Source organism: Haemaphysalis longicornis, unplaced genomic scaffold, assembly GCF_048455015.1.
Source record: "Haemaphysalis longicornis isolate Haplotype H1 unplaced genomic scaffold, Haemaphysalis longicornis Haplotype H1 scaffold_3, whole genome shotgun sequence".
NCBI classification, from domain to species: Eukaryota; Metazoa; Arthropoda; class Arachnida; order Ixodida; family Ixodidae; genus Haemaphysalis; species Haemaphysalis longicornis.
The window spans coordinates 69,422,714-69,437,290 of NW_027526335.1; the positions used below are offsets into that span (position 1 = coordinate 69,422,714).

At 48.8% G+C, this 14,577-nt stretch overlaps 1 protein-coding gene across 1 annotated transcript in view; it reads right to left on the reverse strand.

The window, feature by feature from the left end:
• Nucleotides 1-13,021, reverse strand: part of LOC144174584 (major facilitator superfamily domain-containing protein 6-like) — a 28,910-nt gene extending 15,889 nt beyond the window's left edge. The window contains exon 1 of the mRNA XM_077703357.1: nt 12,511-13,021. The gene's annotated coding sequence lies outside the window, so the exon portion shown is untranslated. The remainder of the gene's footprint in view (nt 1-12,510) is intronic.
• Between the last annotated feature and the right edge of the window lie 1,556 nt (nt 13,022-14,577).

Here is a 14,577-nt window from a genome sequence, read left to right on the forward strand (position 1 = left end):
CGTTCGTTCGTTCGCTCGCTCGTTCGCTCGCTCGTTCGTTCGTTCGTTCGTTTTTGATTGATTGATTGATTGATTGATTGATTGATTGATTGATTGATTGATTGATTGATTGATTGATTGATTGATTGATTGATTGATTGATTGATTGATTGATTGAAAAACGTTTATTCTACCGCAGTTTCACATGATGTCGGGACCCCCAGGGTGTTTCTGAATGCAATTCAGTTAGCCTTAAGCCGCAGAATTCCGGAATCCGATGCTCACGGCTCAACGAAAATTATATCATAGCCGCCGCGGTGGCTCGGTGGCTCAGTGGCTATGGCGTTGCGCTGCTGAGCCCAAGGACGCGGGTTCGATTCCCGGCCGCGGCGGCCGCTTTTCTGATAGAGGCGAAGAGCGAAAACTCCCGTGTGTTCGACATTTTGGCGCACGTTAAAGATCTCCCGGTGGTCAAAACTAATCGGGAGCCCTCCACTACGGCGCGCCTCATCGCCTGTGTAGTGTCGGCGTGTTAAACCCCACAATCAATCAAATCAATCAAGATTATATCATTCACATGCTCAGTTCTTTGTCCAACGTTCTTCGAATTTCCCGCAGTATTTGGCTGTTCACTTTCCCAAAACCGCTGCAAGGAGGCGATTTCTCGACGAAAGATCTTTCTCAAATTACAGGAAATACCGTGCATTCTAGTGCCGTCGCATTTCTGCAAAGAACCGTTTTGCTGTTTCGTGTTCAGCGTAGGCATTGCTCAAGACACGTGTCGAAGGAACACTCTAGAAGGTCTCTAACGAATCTCATAGTACAAAGGCGTCAAGAACGCACAAGCGCACTGGTAGTCGTGTGTAAAATGAAGCCGCAATATTGAAAACGATCAGGGAGAGTTCATACTGGTTTCTTCTTTTTATTTTTATTTTTTTTTTTTTGCGGAATATCCTTTACTTCCGCAGTCTTAATTCTCGTGACCAAAGCAGTGAGTGCGAGTATTTACCGACGTAGTAAATGTATCCGAGCAGATTCCCTGGCTCTGAACTGCAGGCACGGCCCATGGCGTAGGGTGCGAAGCTACTAATTATTCGGTACATACGACCGCGCGTCGGAGAAAAAAAAAAAAAGAAGGATACAAGGTTGCCACCAACTCACTGAAATGGTGTGTAAAAGACAGCACACTCACAAGAAAGTAACGTGTCGTGTGTAACAGCCACGTCATCCTGCACGAACGGGTTATGCAGTTCGTGCTTCCAAATATTAGGTCAGGTTATGTAAACTCTCGATAAACGGAACTTCAAGGGACCAAAAAAATTAGTTCCGTTTAACACGAGTTCCGTTTACTGAGATAGATGTGTGAAAGTGCAAATTTATGTGCGGATACACTCTTAACACCCTTTCACGCAAGTCTAAGCACTAGAAGGAGAATGTAGCTGATGGTTTTTCAGAAAGCAAGAAAACTACAAGAGGTTTGGGCACAGCATTCACAAAGTTGATTTTGCAACAATGAGTTGATGTGCACTACAAAATGCATCAATTATTTTTGTTTGAGCCCTTGTAACTGCATCTTCACGGAGGCTAGAGGCCTCAACTTCGCGAGTGCTTACGAGCCACCGAATTAAGACGGCAACGCGGTAATGAAGCGCGAATAGCACCACGATGGCACGAACGAGGCGGCAGGAGCTGAGACCTGTAACCTCGGCGTCTTGAATCGAGACGGAACGACTGGAACAAGAACTGCGATGTTGCATTCGTCGCGCTAACACGGCTGACCACTAACTAGACGAGGCTTACGAGGCCAACCAGGCTAAAAAACATGGAGGAAGAAAAAAAACAAAAACGAAACAGCCGGAACCGTAAAAAGGTGACTCTTATGCCAATGGGTTTCACAAGAAGTTCCATTTTCGGTTCCGTTTACACGGTGACGCGGGAATTTTAGTTCCGATTACCGAGTTTTTTTACCTTATCTGAATACAAAACCAACCAACTTACAGGCTACTGTTCCCTTCAAGTGGCAATTCCGTTTAAGCGATGTCCGTGTATCAAGATTCTACTGTATAACTTCATTGATGCCTGCAATCGACGGTTTTTACGCACCGCGACGCGGGCCTGGCGTCGGCCTACGGTTTGCTGTTGCTCTGCACAGCGTCAACGCATTCCGTTGCCGGGTCGCCTGGTCTGTTTTTCGAGCGCACCCCTGGCTTTCTTCCAAATATTAAACGTCAATTATATATCATGCCCGAATAGATTACCGTAATTACCCGATTCTAACGCGCACCCGATTTTCAAGGCAAAAAACCGAAAAAACTTGCACCTCCGTTCGTAAAGCGCAAGGAACTTTGTGAGCAAGAAAAACGAATGCGAGAGAAACGGGCGATTTATTCCCCGAAGTAATCTCACTCATCTCACTCCTCGTCGCTCTCCGAGAGCTCCTTGTCGCCTTCCGCTGACCGCAACATCTCGTCATTTGTGCCGTCAAGCGCGTTCGCGATGCCACACTTCTGAACGAATGTTCAACCATGTTCGATGAGATCGTGGCCCACGCCTCGCATGCCCATCCCGCGACCAGAGGCATACGCTTCAGCCAACCGCTCGTTGTGAACGCGTGGGAGCCGCTCGTAAGCCGCTGAAGCGGCGCACCTTCGTTGCCGCTGAAGCGGCGCACCTTCGTTGCCGCTGCTGCCATTGCTGTTATCAAGCACGCAAGTGGAATAATTTGACGATTTGTGTGAACGCCGAAAGAAAAGCCTAGGCGCCTAGACCCGAAAAATTGTTGCTAAAAGCTTTGACGCCATCTTGAGATGGCGATGGCGATGGGGGGAACGAAATTTCAGCTGTTTCGGCAGTTTCTGTTTCGTATCCGATTCTAACGCGCATGCGATATTTCGGCCTATTTTTGCGGAAAAAAGGTGCGCGTTAGAATCGGGTAAGTACGGTATACCTTTCACGGTTCTAAAACACAAACCTCGTGGTTTCTGGTCGTCGGCCGCTGGTGTAAGAATAGGTACTCAGTGCAGACGTAGATTAGGTTGTATGAGGTCTTTTACTTTCTGCCAAATTTATTTTTTATCGTACATGAGGTAACTCCAGCAATTCAAGCTCAGGTTTAGGAACTCCGCACCGTAAGGCAATCGCGTAAAGTGAGCAATGCCACCGCCATCTGGTTGTCCTTCCGACTCCGTCGAACGCCGGGAGCGGCAGAATCCGAGCTGCCTGACGACGATGACGTCAGGAGGGCTCCCGTTCCCACGGGGTATATCATTTCGGTGCTGGCTTTGGAAGAGGAAGCGTCATATCAGCTGGGCGGCCACGGGCGCCTCCTCCGCTTTCGCAGAAGGAATGCTACACCATCGCCCATGTAGTATCACTTATAACACTAGCGCATATGCTCTCGTCTATGTATCGTCACAATTGTTAATGTTAAGAAACGAGCCGGTTGAAAAAAAAAAAAAAAACTTGCATTTGCTCATTGAACAAGTTCACCCGCTTTTCAAACAATAAGGTTTTTCGGTAGCATTTCGGCTGGCGTATACCCGCAAATTTTCCCGCCATTTTTTTGCGGGGCTACCATGGTTGCCAGACCAGGACTGCCCTCCCCTTTACGGACTGCCTTTACGGGCCCCATACGTTTGTAGTACCTCCCCTAGGGGTGAAGCGAAAAAAAAAAAAGAACGAACCTGGGCCCGATCCCGAGCCGCGAGCGCGCAGGGGTTCGAATCCAGAGCGGGCTGATAGATCCGCGCCATTTACGGGCCCCAATACGTTTGTAGTACCTCCCGTGGAGACGAAGCGAAAAAATAACAAACCCGGGCTTGAGCCCGAGCCCGCGGCGTGAGCGCGCAGAGGTTTGTAACCAGAGCGGGCTGACAGATCCGAGGCCTTTACGTGATCCAATAAGTTTGTAGTACCCGCGAATGTATGATGCGAACTAATCAACAGAGAGCACTCCTGGTCTGGCAACCATGGTAGCCCCGCGAAAAAACGGCGGGAAAATTTGCGGGTACGCACTCCAAGTGCACTCCCCTTTGCAGTTGTAGAATACGAATAAATCTGCGCCCCTATTTCCAGGGGGAATATTCTTCTGTACGTAGGTACGTCGCCACGTGGCGATGCACAGCCACTGTCATCATCATCATCATCATCATCATCAAGGAGGGGATCCCTGTACTCCCTCTCCTCCTCCTCCTCCTCCGCATCCCTCACCCTCCCTCATCAGGGTAAGCGAGAAAGGAGTTGACGTTGACACTGCTATTGTCCTTGTAGAAAGGGATGATCGTAACTTATTAGAACTGAAGCATACTCACACAATTTAAATAATTACAAGCTAGCGAATAATAGTGGCAATGTATTTAACCCAGGCTTGACCCACGTATAGAACCGAGGCACGATAATTTGGTAGCTTTGATTTGCTTTAACTCAAAGGAATGTTGTCGGCGTGTGGCTACATGATACATAGTCCTGTGGAATCGAAGCGCCGCCGAAGTGGTTTAATCTAGGCGTTTTCTAATTCGGCGCCGTAGGACTCCCGGGGATCCGCGAGAATACTTCAAGAAGTCTGGGTATCCTCGCGAGAAAATTCCTTCCCCGTTTTATTCCTGTCAACCATTGGCAGTAATGCGAAAGGCTGTATTTGTTGTATTCGTCTTTCTCTCCGCACTCCGCGCGGTGCAAGTTTGCTTTTTTGCACAACGCAGAAATGCGAGATAGCCAGGCACGCCAACGGCCTAGACGCTATGACCAGGTTGCAATTGCGGCTTTACAAGGAACTGGGGCGCCCGATGTCGAGAACCCGTAGCGCAACGAGATAGCTGCAATGGAAGTGATAAACGGAAGTGGTACGTGTGAAAAATGTAGTGTAAGTGCATCACTCATTCTCAACAATTCCCTCTTCCTCATGGCCGTAATCAATCTATAATCCACTTTGGCTTCCACGACCAATCTTAGTGAGAATATAACACTCCTCTGTATTTTTAATTGAATTTATTTGCGATCCCCAATTTTTATGTTTTTGAATCTCCGCCACTATTGATTTTCTCTTTTTTTATGGCGTCAGCAATAGACTGGGATGTCGGCAAAAAAGTTGCGTCGTCGCTCCGTCAGCACCGAGCGGAGGACGAACAGACAACGACAGAGCGCGGAAACGATAAGCCGAGCATCGAGCCGGCAGCGTCATTGGCTGCGGTGGCACTGCTATAGGGGGACGTAATATCGAAGCAATGCCTGCTGCGGCTTCTCTCTGGCCGACGCGTCCAACCACTGCTTGTGCTCGTTGTAAAACAAAGTGTGACGCGAGTGCAGGGCAGGGCAGGCGGTAAAACATGATGGAATAGGAATGACGGCGACAAAATGCCCATACCGGTGAACAACAAAGTACCGACAGGCAACCAATGCCGCTGCTGAAGCGAGCAAGTGTGCCCCCTGAGATTATAGAGAAAAGAAAAGGTTGGGAGGGGCCCTGAAGTCACGGGTGTGAAGCCGCAAGCGCCATGTCCATGAGCCCCCTGAGCCCATGGGGCGGTATTCTCGTAACTGTCCCTTTTGAAAACGTCCCTTTTGCGTCCCTTTCATCGTGACGTAACTTCCGGTTAGAGGTGGACGTTGGCAGCATGGAGGAAGGTTGGCAGTAGGTTTGCCGCGCTTGCGTTACATCACTTCCGGTTGTTGGCTTTTAGCCAATCAGGACTCGCCAAAAGGGACACTTTTGAAAGGGACGCAAAAGGGACAAAACTCGAGAATACCGCCAGCACTCTTTTTCATTCTCCTCTGCGGTTTCAAACGGCTTGATAACGGCTTCGCGGTACGGGCGGCTTGCGAAAGCAGACGAAGGGAGCAGTGATTAGGTCCGCACAGCACGGCGGTCTTTGTGCGCTGCGTCTGAGCTGCGATGAATTTCACTTCCCGTGGATAAGTGGCTGCAGTGGTTTGCAAGACGCCTCACTGTTCGTGTATCGGATCCTGGATAATTGTGCATGACCTGTGTTAGACGGTTTCTCTGCTCAGCTTAGCTGCGGTTAGGATCGATGAGGTGTCTGAGAAGCTGCCATGTTTTCTTCATCCATGGATTTCCCTGAAGCTGGTCGCAAATTTGGCCCCCATTGGTCTCGCGCAAGCTCGGTGGCGTGTGCTGCTATTTCTCTAATAATCAAACCGTTGCCCCACAATATGCACCCTGAGCACCACGTCACTAGAAGACTAAAGCGAGCGGAAGCACTCCACAAGATGTACGGCAACAATCCCCGAGCTGTGTATGTTGACGAGGCAGAATACAGATTCCACGACGCATACACGATTGTAGCCATGAACAACGGCAACGAACTTCTCAATTCGGCCACCGTTCGGTCCACCCGCCCAGAGACGGCGGAAGAGGCGGCCATAGCCCTAGCTCTAACACTCGACCCCACTCCCAGTTCTGATTCTAAAACTGCAATTCAAAATTTTTCCACCGGACGCATCTCGGAGCCGGCACTCAAAATTTTGACAGGAAACTCTACCCGACCCCTAAGACAACCAGTTCTGACCTGGACGCCCGCGCATACGGGCCTCGAAGGGAACGAAGCGGCCCACGAACACACCCGAGGACTCACGATCCGGGCTGGGCCCAGCCTCTATCCCTACCACAGGGCGCGATCTGCGCGGGATCGCCTGGTCTCTATTCACGACATCACTATGTACTACCGCCTCTCCCGATTGACCTATCCTCCGGCGGACAAAACTTAAGACAATTCTAAGGCTCACACGTGGCGACTTCTTCAGACAGGCACCTTTCCAAATCCCGCCGTCCTGACGCACATCCACCCAACTCGGTACCCTACTTCGGCTTGCTGCTTATGTGGCGGTCACGCCACACAATCCCACATCATCTGGGCTTGCCCGAAAAATCCCTTTCCGAAATACCCTCCGAGGAACGGTGGGAGGCCGCGCTGCGCAGCTCGGACCCGGACCTACAGGCCCGCTTGGTCGCCAGGGCTGACGAGGTCGCGGATCAGTTCACGCTGACAGCCATCAAGCGATCTAACCCCCAGTATCGCTTTCATGATGCATAATCACTGTTATTCCTCGAAATAGAGTTTATTCTTCTCTCTCTCTCTCTCTCTCTCTCTCTCTCTCTCTCTCTCTCTCTCTCTCTCTCTCTCTCTCTCTCTCTCTCTCTCTCTCTCTCTCTCTCTCTCACTGTTGCGTTTCGGGTTGGTGGTCGCACCCGGCAAAACTTGACGAAGCTGCTAACGCGCACCTTCTCACCCGCAGACTGATAAGGATGGAAAACCACTGCTCGGAATCGCCAAGATATCGCCGCAAGAGAACGGCAACGATGCTCACCGACGACGCCAATTATTAACCATCGAACGTTGCCTTCGGAGGAACATTAGACCACAAAAGAAACGGCAGTAGAAGAAACGCTGCGAAATCAGCTGCAGTGCACATATTGCCGACGACGATGACTCGATAGCGACCGCGCTGTGTTGCCAGCGTAGCGAGGCAGCCACAGTCAAAGCGCCGTCAAAAATTGTCCGTGGCATTTAGCCGCGACAGCCGTAAAAACTAGGCAACACTGTCTATGGGGTCATTAAAATGACGTCACTTCCTCCACGTTTTGCAATGCATTGGGATGCTAGGGGCTTCTCCTGAGTATTCTTTCCTCCATGACCGAATGGTTAGAACGCGAAGCACGGTTGGTGCGGTGTGCGAGAGGCGTGCGAGAACCACCGTGCTGCGGGCTTCTGAAGCCAGACCTGTGCATTGGGCCTATCATGTTCGCGAGGGAGAGGAACGAAGCTAGCTCGTGAATTCTTGAAGATATAACAATAAATCTTGCAATACTTTTTTGATCCCCAACTTCCCTCCTTAATAAGCAGCATTCATATTTCCGCTGCTGAATAGCTCCTACTAAAGCCTCATTTTGTGTCCGGTGCATTTTGGATACGTTGCTGTCAGTGTGCGCGACATTTATTAAATAATTCCTTTGACAAGGTTGCATCATTCGGTCTTTACCTTTATGTGCCATTGGTTGCATCACCACAACCATGAGCATGTTTTAGAGGAAGAAGTTTCGTACAGCGTTCTTTCGTCGGCAAGAAGTTTCATTTTTTTAACAACTTCGTTGTGAAGCGAAGCGAAATTCGTAGCTGAGACGTAACGTGCACAAAGACCGCCGTGCGGTACGGACCCAAACACTGCTCCCGTCGTCTGCGTTCGCTTTCGCGAGCCGCCCGTATCGCGAAGCTGTTATCAGACCGGAAATAGCAGAGGAGAATGGGGAAGAGTGCTGGGCTCAGTGAGCTCATAGACATGGCGGGCGCGGCTTCACGCTCCTAGTTAAAAATTCAAATTTCTGGGGTACAACACGGGGTAGCACCTGGGCTGTGGGGCACGCGGAGGGCTCCGGAGGAGGAGGAGGAATGCCTTTATTATCAGAGGGGGCATGAATCCCCCCTGTTGGGGAAGGAAAGGGACATGAAGGAAGGTAGGGAATAATCGAAAAAAAGAATAATGTTCAACGTTCAAACACATGAAATGGTGGATAGCATTTTAAAGTCCGTGAACTATATGTTCACGGACTTTAAAATGCAAAAACTGCAAAAACCGTGAAGAGAGGTGCTACGATTTTTATAGGTGTCGGTCCAGGTTATTACGCCAGCTTGCAAAGACCACTGGTTAGTGCGTATTCAATAACTTTCTCAAGCACTGATGGGACCTCTCGAACGCGTTGCAGGTGCGCTCCTTCATCTCCGGGTGGGGAACCGAGGTCCAATAGTGGCTCGCGACCGCTCTTGAAGTGCTCACAGTGCCATATCAAATGGTACAGGTTAGGGATACACTTCTCGTCACAATACGGGCAGCGTTGGATGTGCGAGCTGGCTCCGTGGGTCCATTTATGTAGTACATGAGGGGTTAGGAGTAATTTTTACCGCTTGGGGTTATTTAAAGTGCGCCGCAATCTCGACACACGGGCGGTTTTTTTTTTTTTTCGCATCAAAGTGCCCCCGACAGTCGTATGTGGTTCCTGACCTCCCTGCTACGACAGCAGAAAACAAAACTGACACGGGGGAGCAACAGAGGGGCACTGGACGGACGCTAATTCACAACTGAGACTCTATTAGGAAAGGAGTGTTGTGTACGTACTGTATAAAAAAAACACGAAACAACTAAAAGGGCGTGGGCGAGCTGGTGTGCCTCTGACAATTCATTCATTTAAAAATACAACTTCTTGACCGGCCGTTGAAAAGGGAGAAGAGAAGTGGGTTGCAGGGAAGGGACAGAATTCGGAGCTTAGCGAGACTGGGCATGCCAGCCATCCTAACGTACACCCTTTGCCAAAATTTTCTAGCCCAATCCTAAGCCTTCTGGGCCACAAAGAATCCAAAGAATAAGCTCTCCGCCTTTAAATGTGGCAAAATTATTTTATGGCAGTAAGAAATAAAGGTGTTTCCTCTATCTGTCCGGCATAAAACGTTTCAGCCTCGCTCGGGATGCAAGCTTGCACACTGAATTTTTTTGCGGCCTGCGCACTTTTGGCTTGGCCTAGAGAAGTTTGACAGAGACTGTGCGTCAAACGTGGACCCAAAATTTGCCTCCTAGCGCCGTCAGTACCAGTCGATGCCTCCAATGGACTGTCCTGAACGGGCAAAGATCAGCGATTGCGGTGTCTTCTTATCGATATGTGCATTTATGAGGAAAGAGAGAGGAGGGTTTTTTTGTGTCTTTGAGTGCGCAAATCACCCGCGACCAAACAAAGTAGAAATTGACACAAAAGAGGAATACAAGGAAACCATCATTCTTTATGTGCGTGTTTTTGCTCTGAATAGCCGAGATAGGAGTAATTAGCACCAACCTGTCCGAAATAATATATGCAGGTCGCTGACGGAAGATTAGAACCTGAGGCCGTTAGCTGCATAATCCACTGAGCCCTGCTCTAGAAAATAATGTCGAATGGCCCTGGAAGGAAATAAAACGCAACAGAGGTACACAACGAATCGAAAAAAAAAATGACGTTGGCTTCGAATGAAACGAATGTGACTGCTACAAAGTTTTGTCTGCAGCGACATCTTTGTCTGCACACGTTGTCTCACCCTGCCTCGTTCTTGAGTGCTCGTGATGACGCTTCGGTCATGGCCTCCCACTTCTATATTTGGATTTTTTGGGGCGCAAGACCGACTGAGGGCAAATAGCGCCAAAGGATAATTGTTCATTTGAGTGATATGACTACTAAAACATTTCAGTAAAAGTAAACGTAAAACCAAACAAAAGTCAGTGAAGATAACTGGTGTAAAGGTCTTCTTGATCCCAACGTAGACTGAATAACCCCAAAAGTCGCATGTTTCGGGTTTGTAGGATCAAGATACGCACGCTTGTCGCTTTCGTTACTCTCATCGCCTACATTGGCGCGAGTGGGCGACAAGTAGCAGCAACGAGCTTTAACGACTTCTGAACGGCGTTAAACGCAAGCTACCGCTAATTCAGATAGTAAATTTTTTACCGTTGACTTTGTTTACACATGCGCAGTTTCGGGGTGGTTAAACTGGTTGAATACGTGGCGGCAACTCCTTGAAAGGCCGCCAAGTCTGAGTATAGAGGCTCTGTTTACACATGCGCTAGAAAAACTGGGCCACGAGTTCTGCGGTGAGGCGCAGACAAAACAGAGAAACCTATACGGAGGAGTGCCCCTGACCTTCACTTCGGCGACTGTAGCATACGCGCGCACGTAAAATAAAACTACTAAATAAAAAAAGGATGCGAGGGACGCGTATCGGCTTGAACGTCGCCGCACATCACCGGTTAAAAAACATTTCCATGTGGGCTTCCTGCGTAATTTGGCGATGTGCCAAGTGCCGCTCAGACGCGTGGGACTGCAGCGCTCGTGCAATAAGCGCACGCCCAAGATCAGGGAAATGAAGCTGAAAAAATAATTACGCATGCGTAGGATGCGCCAACGACTCGCTTGGGCATACCTTGCATACGGCAGTGCAACTTCTCGGTGTTTCTTTTTTTTTAGTGATTTCAATCAGCAGGTGCATGCAACGCTCAAGTTTTCCGCGTTAACACATACTTCTACAATCAGATGCAAAACTCGAAAGCATTCGGGGTATGCCCATCAACAATCCACGAACGTCCACTGACCATCAGTTCCCATCAGTTCGGTTCTCCTTGCCAATGTGCGAATTGACCCTTAAAGCCTGGGTTATGATTCTGGGATGCATATGCAAAACAAACGTGGTACTGCCGAGGAGACGCGACGAACAAACAAAAAGCGCCAGCACCCTTCGCAACTTGGGACGAGACTTCGATTATGGCCAACAAATAAGCGAATAAATGCAGACAATGCGAACGAAATTTGTTCGACGAACAAACAGATAAATAGACGAACAAGGGAAATAAATCGAAAGCTTTTGAAGAGCTTCAAATTGATTGATTGATTGATTGATTGATTGATTATTGATTGATTGATTGATTGATTGATTGATTGATTGATTGATTGATTGATTGATTGATTGATTGATTGATTGATCCGTCGCAACGCAGGCGATGAGGCGCGCCGCAGTGGAGGGCTCTGGATTAATTCTGACCACGTGGGGATCTTTAACGTGCACTTTCACCTTTTAACGTGCAGGTATATAATAAAAAGCCCTGGGGCCCTCATATTTTGCTGTAAGAATGATCATATTGCCCTGGAGTTATTTTCCTAGCAATGTAAAGGTGTGTGTAGTGAAGCTTACTTATTTTAAAGGGGGTCGATGTATAGCGGAGTGACTGGTAAGAATGCTGCACATTATCCGAAAATTCCCATTTTTGAGTTCATCTATTTCGTAAAGAAACTGTGGCCGCGAACAGTGGGTTTCCGATACACGGCAGCAAGATAGACCGGTCTGGAGATTTTGCGCCGTTTCATCACCAGTAACGGGCATCAGGTTTCATTATAGTCCTTCCAGAAATGAGCTCCTTACGATTTTCTGCACTACTTCGACGATTCAGCGCTCGGCCGCGGTAGCAGCCGTGATCTTGGAAAGACAACTATGCAAAAACGCACGCAAATTTCAGCATTCCTAGAAACAAATATTCCAGAACACACTTCGACGATGGCGGATGTCAAATCACCAGTACGAAATTTTAAAAAATTATTAGCATAGGCGGATGTGTTCCGACGAAATGCACCGTTTACGTATTCCACCGGTGGTATAACGATCGGCGTGCACCGCTCGCCGGCGCGCTGTAGTCACCGGTACACAGCGGCCCCATGCCTCAGCCGCGTACGATGCAATGAAAGCAACGTTTCCGCTTAGCTGAGCGCGTACAGTAGCTGCCAGCATTCCTTTTGCCGGCCAGCTGTACAGGCCGGAAAAGGGGGACCGAGCCGCACGCCACGACGCGAGCTTCGACCCCGTTACAGCGGATCCCGCGATCCCGCCGTCTCCATGGCCGCGCGCACCGCAGTCCGCGGGGAGCCAAACCGCGCCACAACGCTGCTTTCGCAAAGTGATCAACAATAGCGTTCTTTCACCCGTAGAAATAAAAAAGCAGGGGCTAACTCACCGGTGTGGTTGCGTGCTTCGGCGGTGGCTAGTAAGTAGAGTAGCGGCACACCGTCGGATCCTGCCGAGGCAGCAAATGTGAGCCATGTGAGCCGTGGACCCGATCAGCGGGGGAGAAACCGGCGGCGGAGGGGGCTGCTTGCCAAAGCCCGTCGGCGGCGCGCATGGAGGAAGCGGCTCCCGGCTCTCCGCGCTATTGCAGGGACTCTGGCTAGTCAGTGAGCGGAAGCGGTTTGACCGGTTAGATAAAAATCAAGACCGACTGCTCTCGCTGAAATATTGTGAAGCGGGCGTCGGGTGGCGGCTTGGAGATCTGTTCGGATAGAGCTAGAGTTAGTCCGGCCATCTGTAATTATTAATGATGATTAATAATTATCAGTGGTTCTGGCTAGTCAGTGAGCGGTAGCGGTTTGGCCGGTTGGGTAAAAATCAAGAGAGACTGCTCTCAACGCGAGTTGTGTCTCCTCTGGACGGAACTTTAGGGGGCCCCGTCACTGTAGTGCAGATTTTAAAGTGACGGGGCCCCGTCACTGTAGTCAGTACCTTTCGATCACGTTACCCAGCCAGCTCATTGGCTGGGCGCCCGCGCACACCTCCGGAAGTCTGCGTTTGCTTTGAAGCGGTCGGTGTCGTCACATCCGGCAATGAGGTCACCGTCCGGTTGAGCACGTCACGGTTGGCGCGCGGAGCTCGAACCGAGTTTGAAACCTCGCGTGCGAAAGGAGAAAGTTGTAAGCACATTGCAATATGTAGAAGACGTTATGACCACGATGGTTTAGTCATAATTCTTGTGAGAATTATGCTCGGGGGTTGCTAGCTAAGTTGAACAAAAAACGCGCTCTTAGCTCTGCTATTCCTTGTGGGCTGACTTAAAGCCAGCTGTTCGTCGTAAACAAATAATACGGGAAAACGCCACGTGTCATTTGTTGACAGAAACTTGTGACCTTGTTTACAGAAGTCTACAAGGTTGCGGCGAAATGCGTAAAAAGGTGAAATGCGGATCTGGTGTCCAGCCGTTGAGTTACCCGCACTCATGGAATGGGCGCACTCCAGCTGTACTTTTCCCACTAACACGCGAATTCTTCCTTTTTTCTGTACTGACCCTACAAATACCATTGCGGCGAAAGGTATTCTTGTAGCGCAAACCCGCTGGCTCTCGCCTCTTTCATGCAGGCAGGTGCATGCCGTGCAGAGAAGACTCTCTGTGGAACAACGGTATGAAGTAGTGTTGCTGTACAAATAGAAAATTTTTTTTCTCTGCTAAAACAAAAACTGTTCTGATTAAACTTTCTGAAATAAACTGCGATCATTTGTGTTAGTGAATGGCTTGTATTTGATATTTTTACTACGAGCACAACAATACGCAATTTCAAGGTGAATATGGGCCAGAAAGGAGATTTTTCCAAGTTTGACAAACGTTTTCTCGCACATTTCACCTTTCCTTAGTGTAAATATAGTTTTTACCAATTTTACACAATGCTGAGATACAGGTACAAATGCTTCATTGGCTGAGAGAATGTGCTCGTATTTGCTAAAAATGTTTGAAAACGCTCGACATCGTGTATTTTCTGAATGGCGTAATCGCAGCAAAGAAAAGGAAAAATATTTTAAAAATGCGGCGGCATAGAACAGCCCAGGGCCTCAACATGATGTTCACAAAAAATGGTTGCCGTTGTAAGAGAAGTTACTTTTTCATTAATTTTTTCACAGACGTAAGTTTGCCTTAAACCCAGGAGATAAAACGACCGCTAGAAAAAGAACAAAATTTTTCTGGACAAAAACACTTTCAGGGAGCATTGTGGGCCATGTGAGGATGACCCACAATTTTTACTGAGCGAATCCGTGATGGTTGATTTTACGGCTGGGACGTTTGGCATGGAATGACCCAGAAGCTATGATTTTGAAATGTAAAAGTTATATATTAATAACGCGTGCCGCGTGACCTGAACATGACTGATTGATTGTGGGGTTTAATGCGCCGAAACTACCCACGGGGTATGACAGAGGGAGGGAATAAATTGCTTTACTAGCAAAAAAAAAAAAATTGCGGAGTAGTGTCCTCATATTA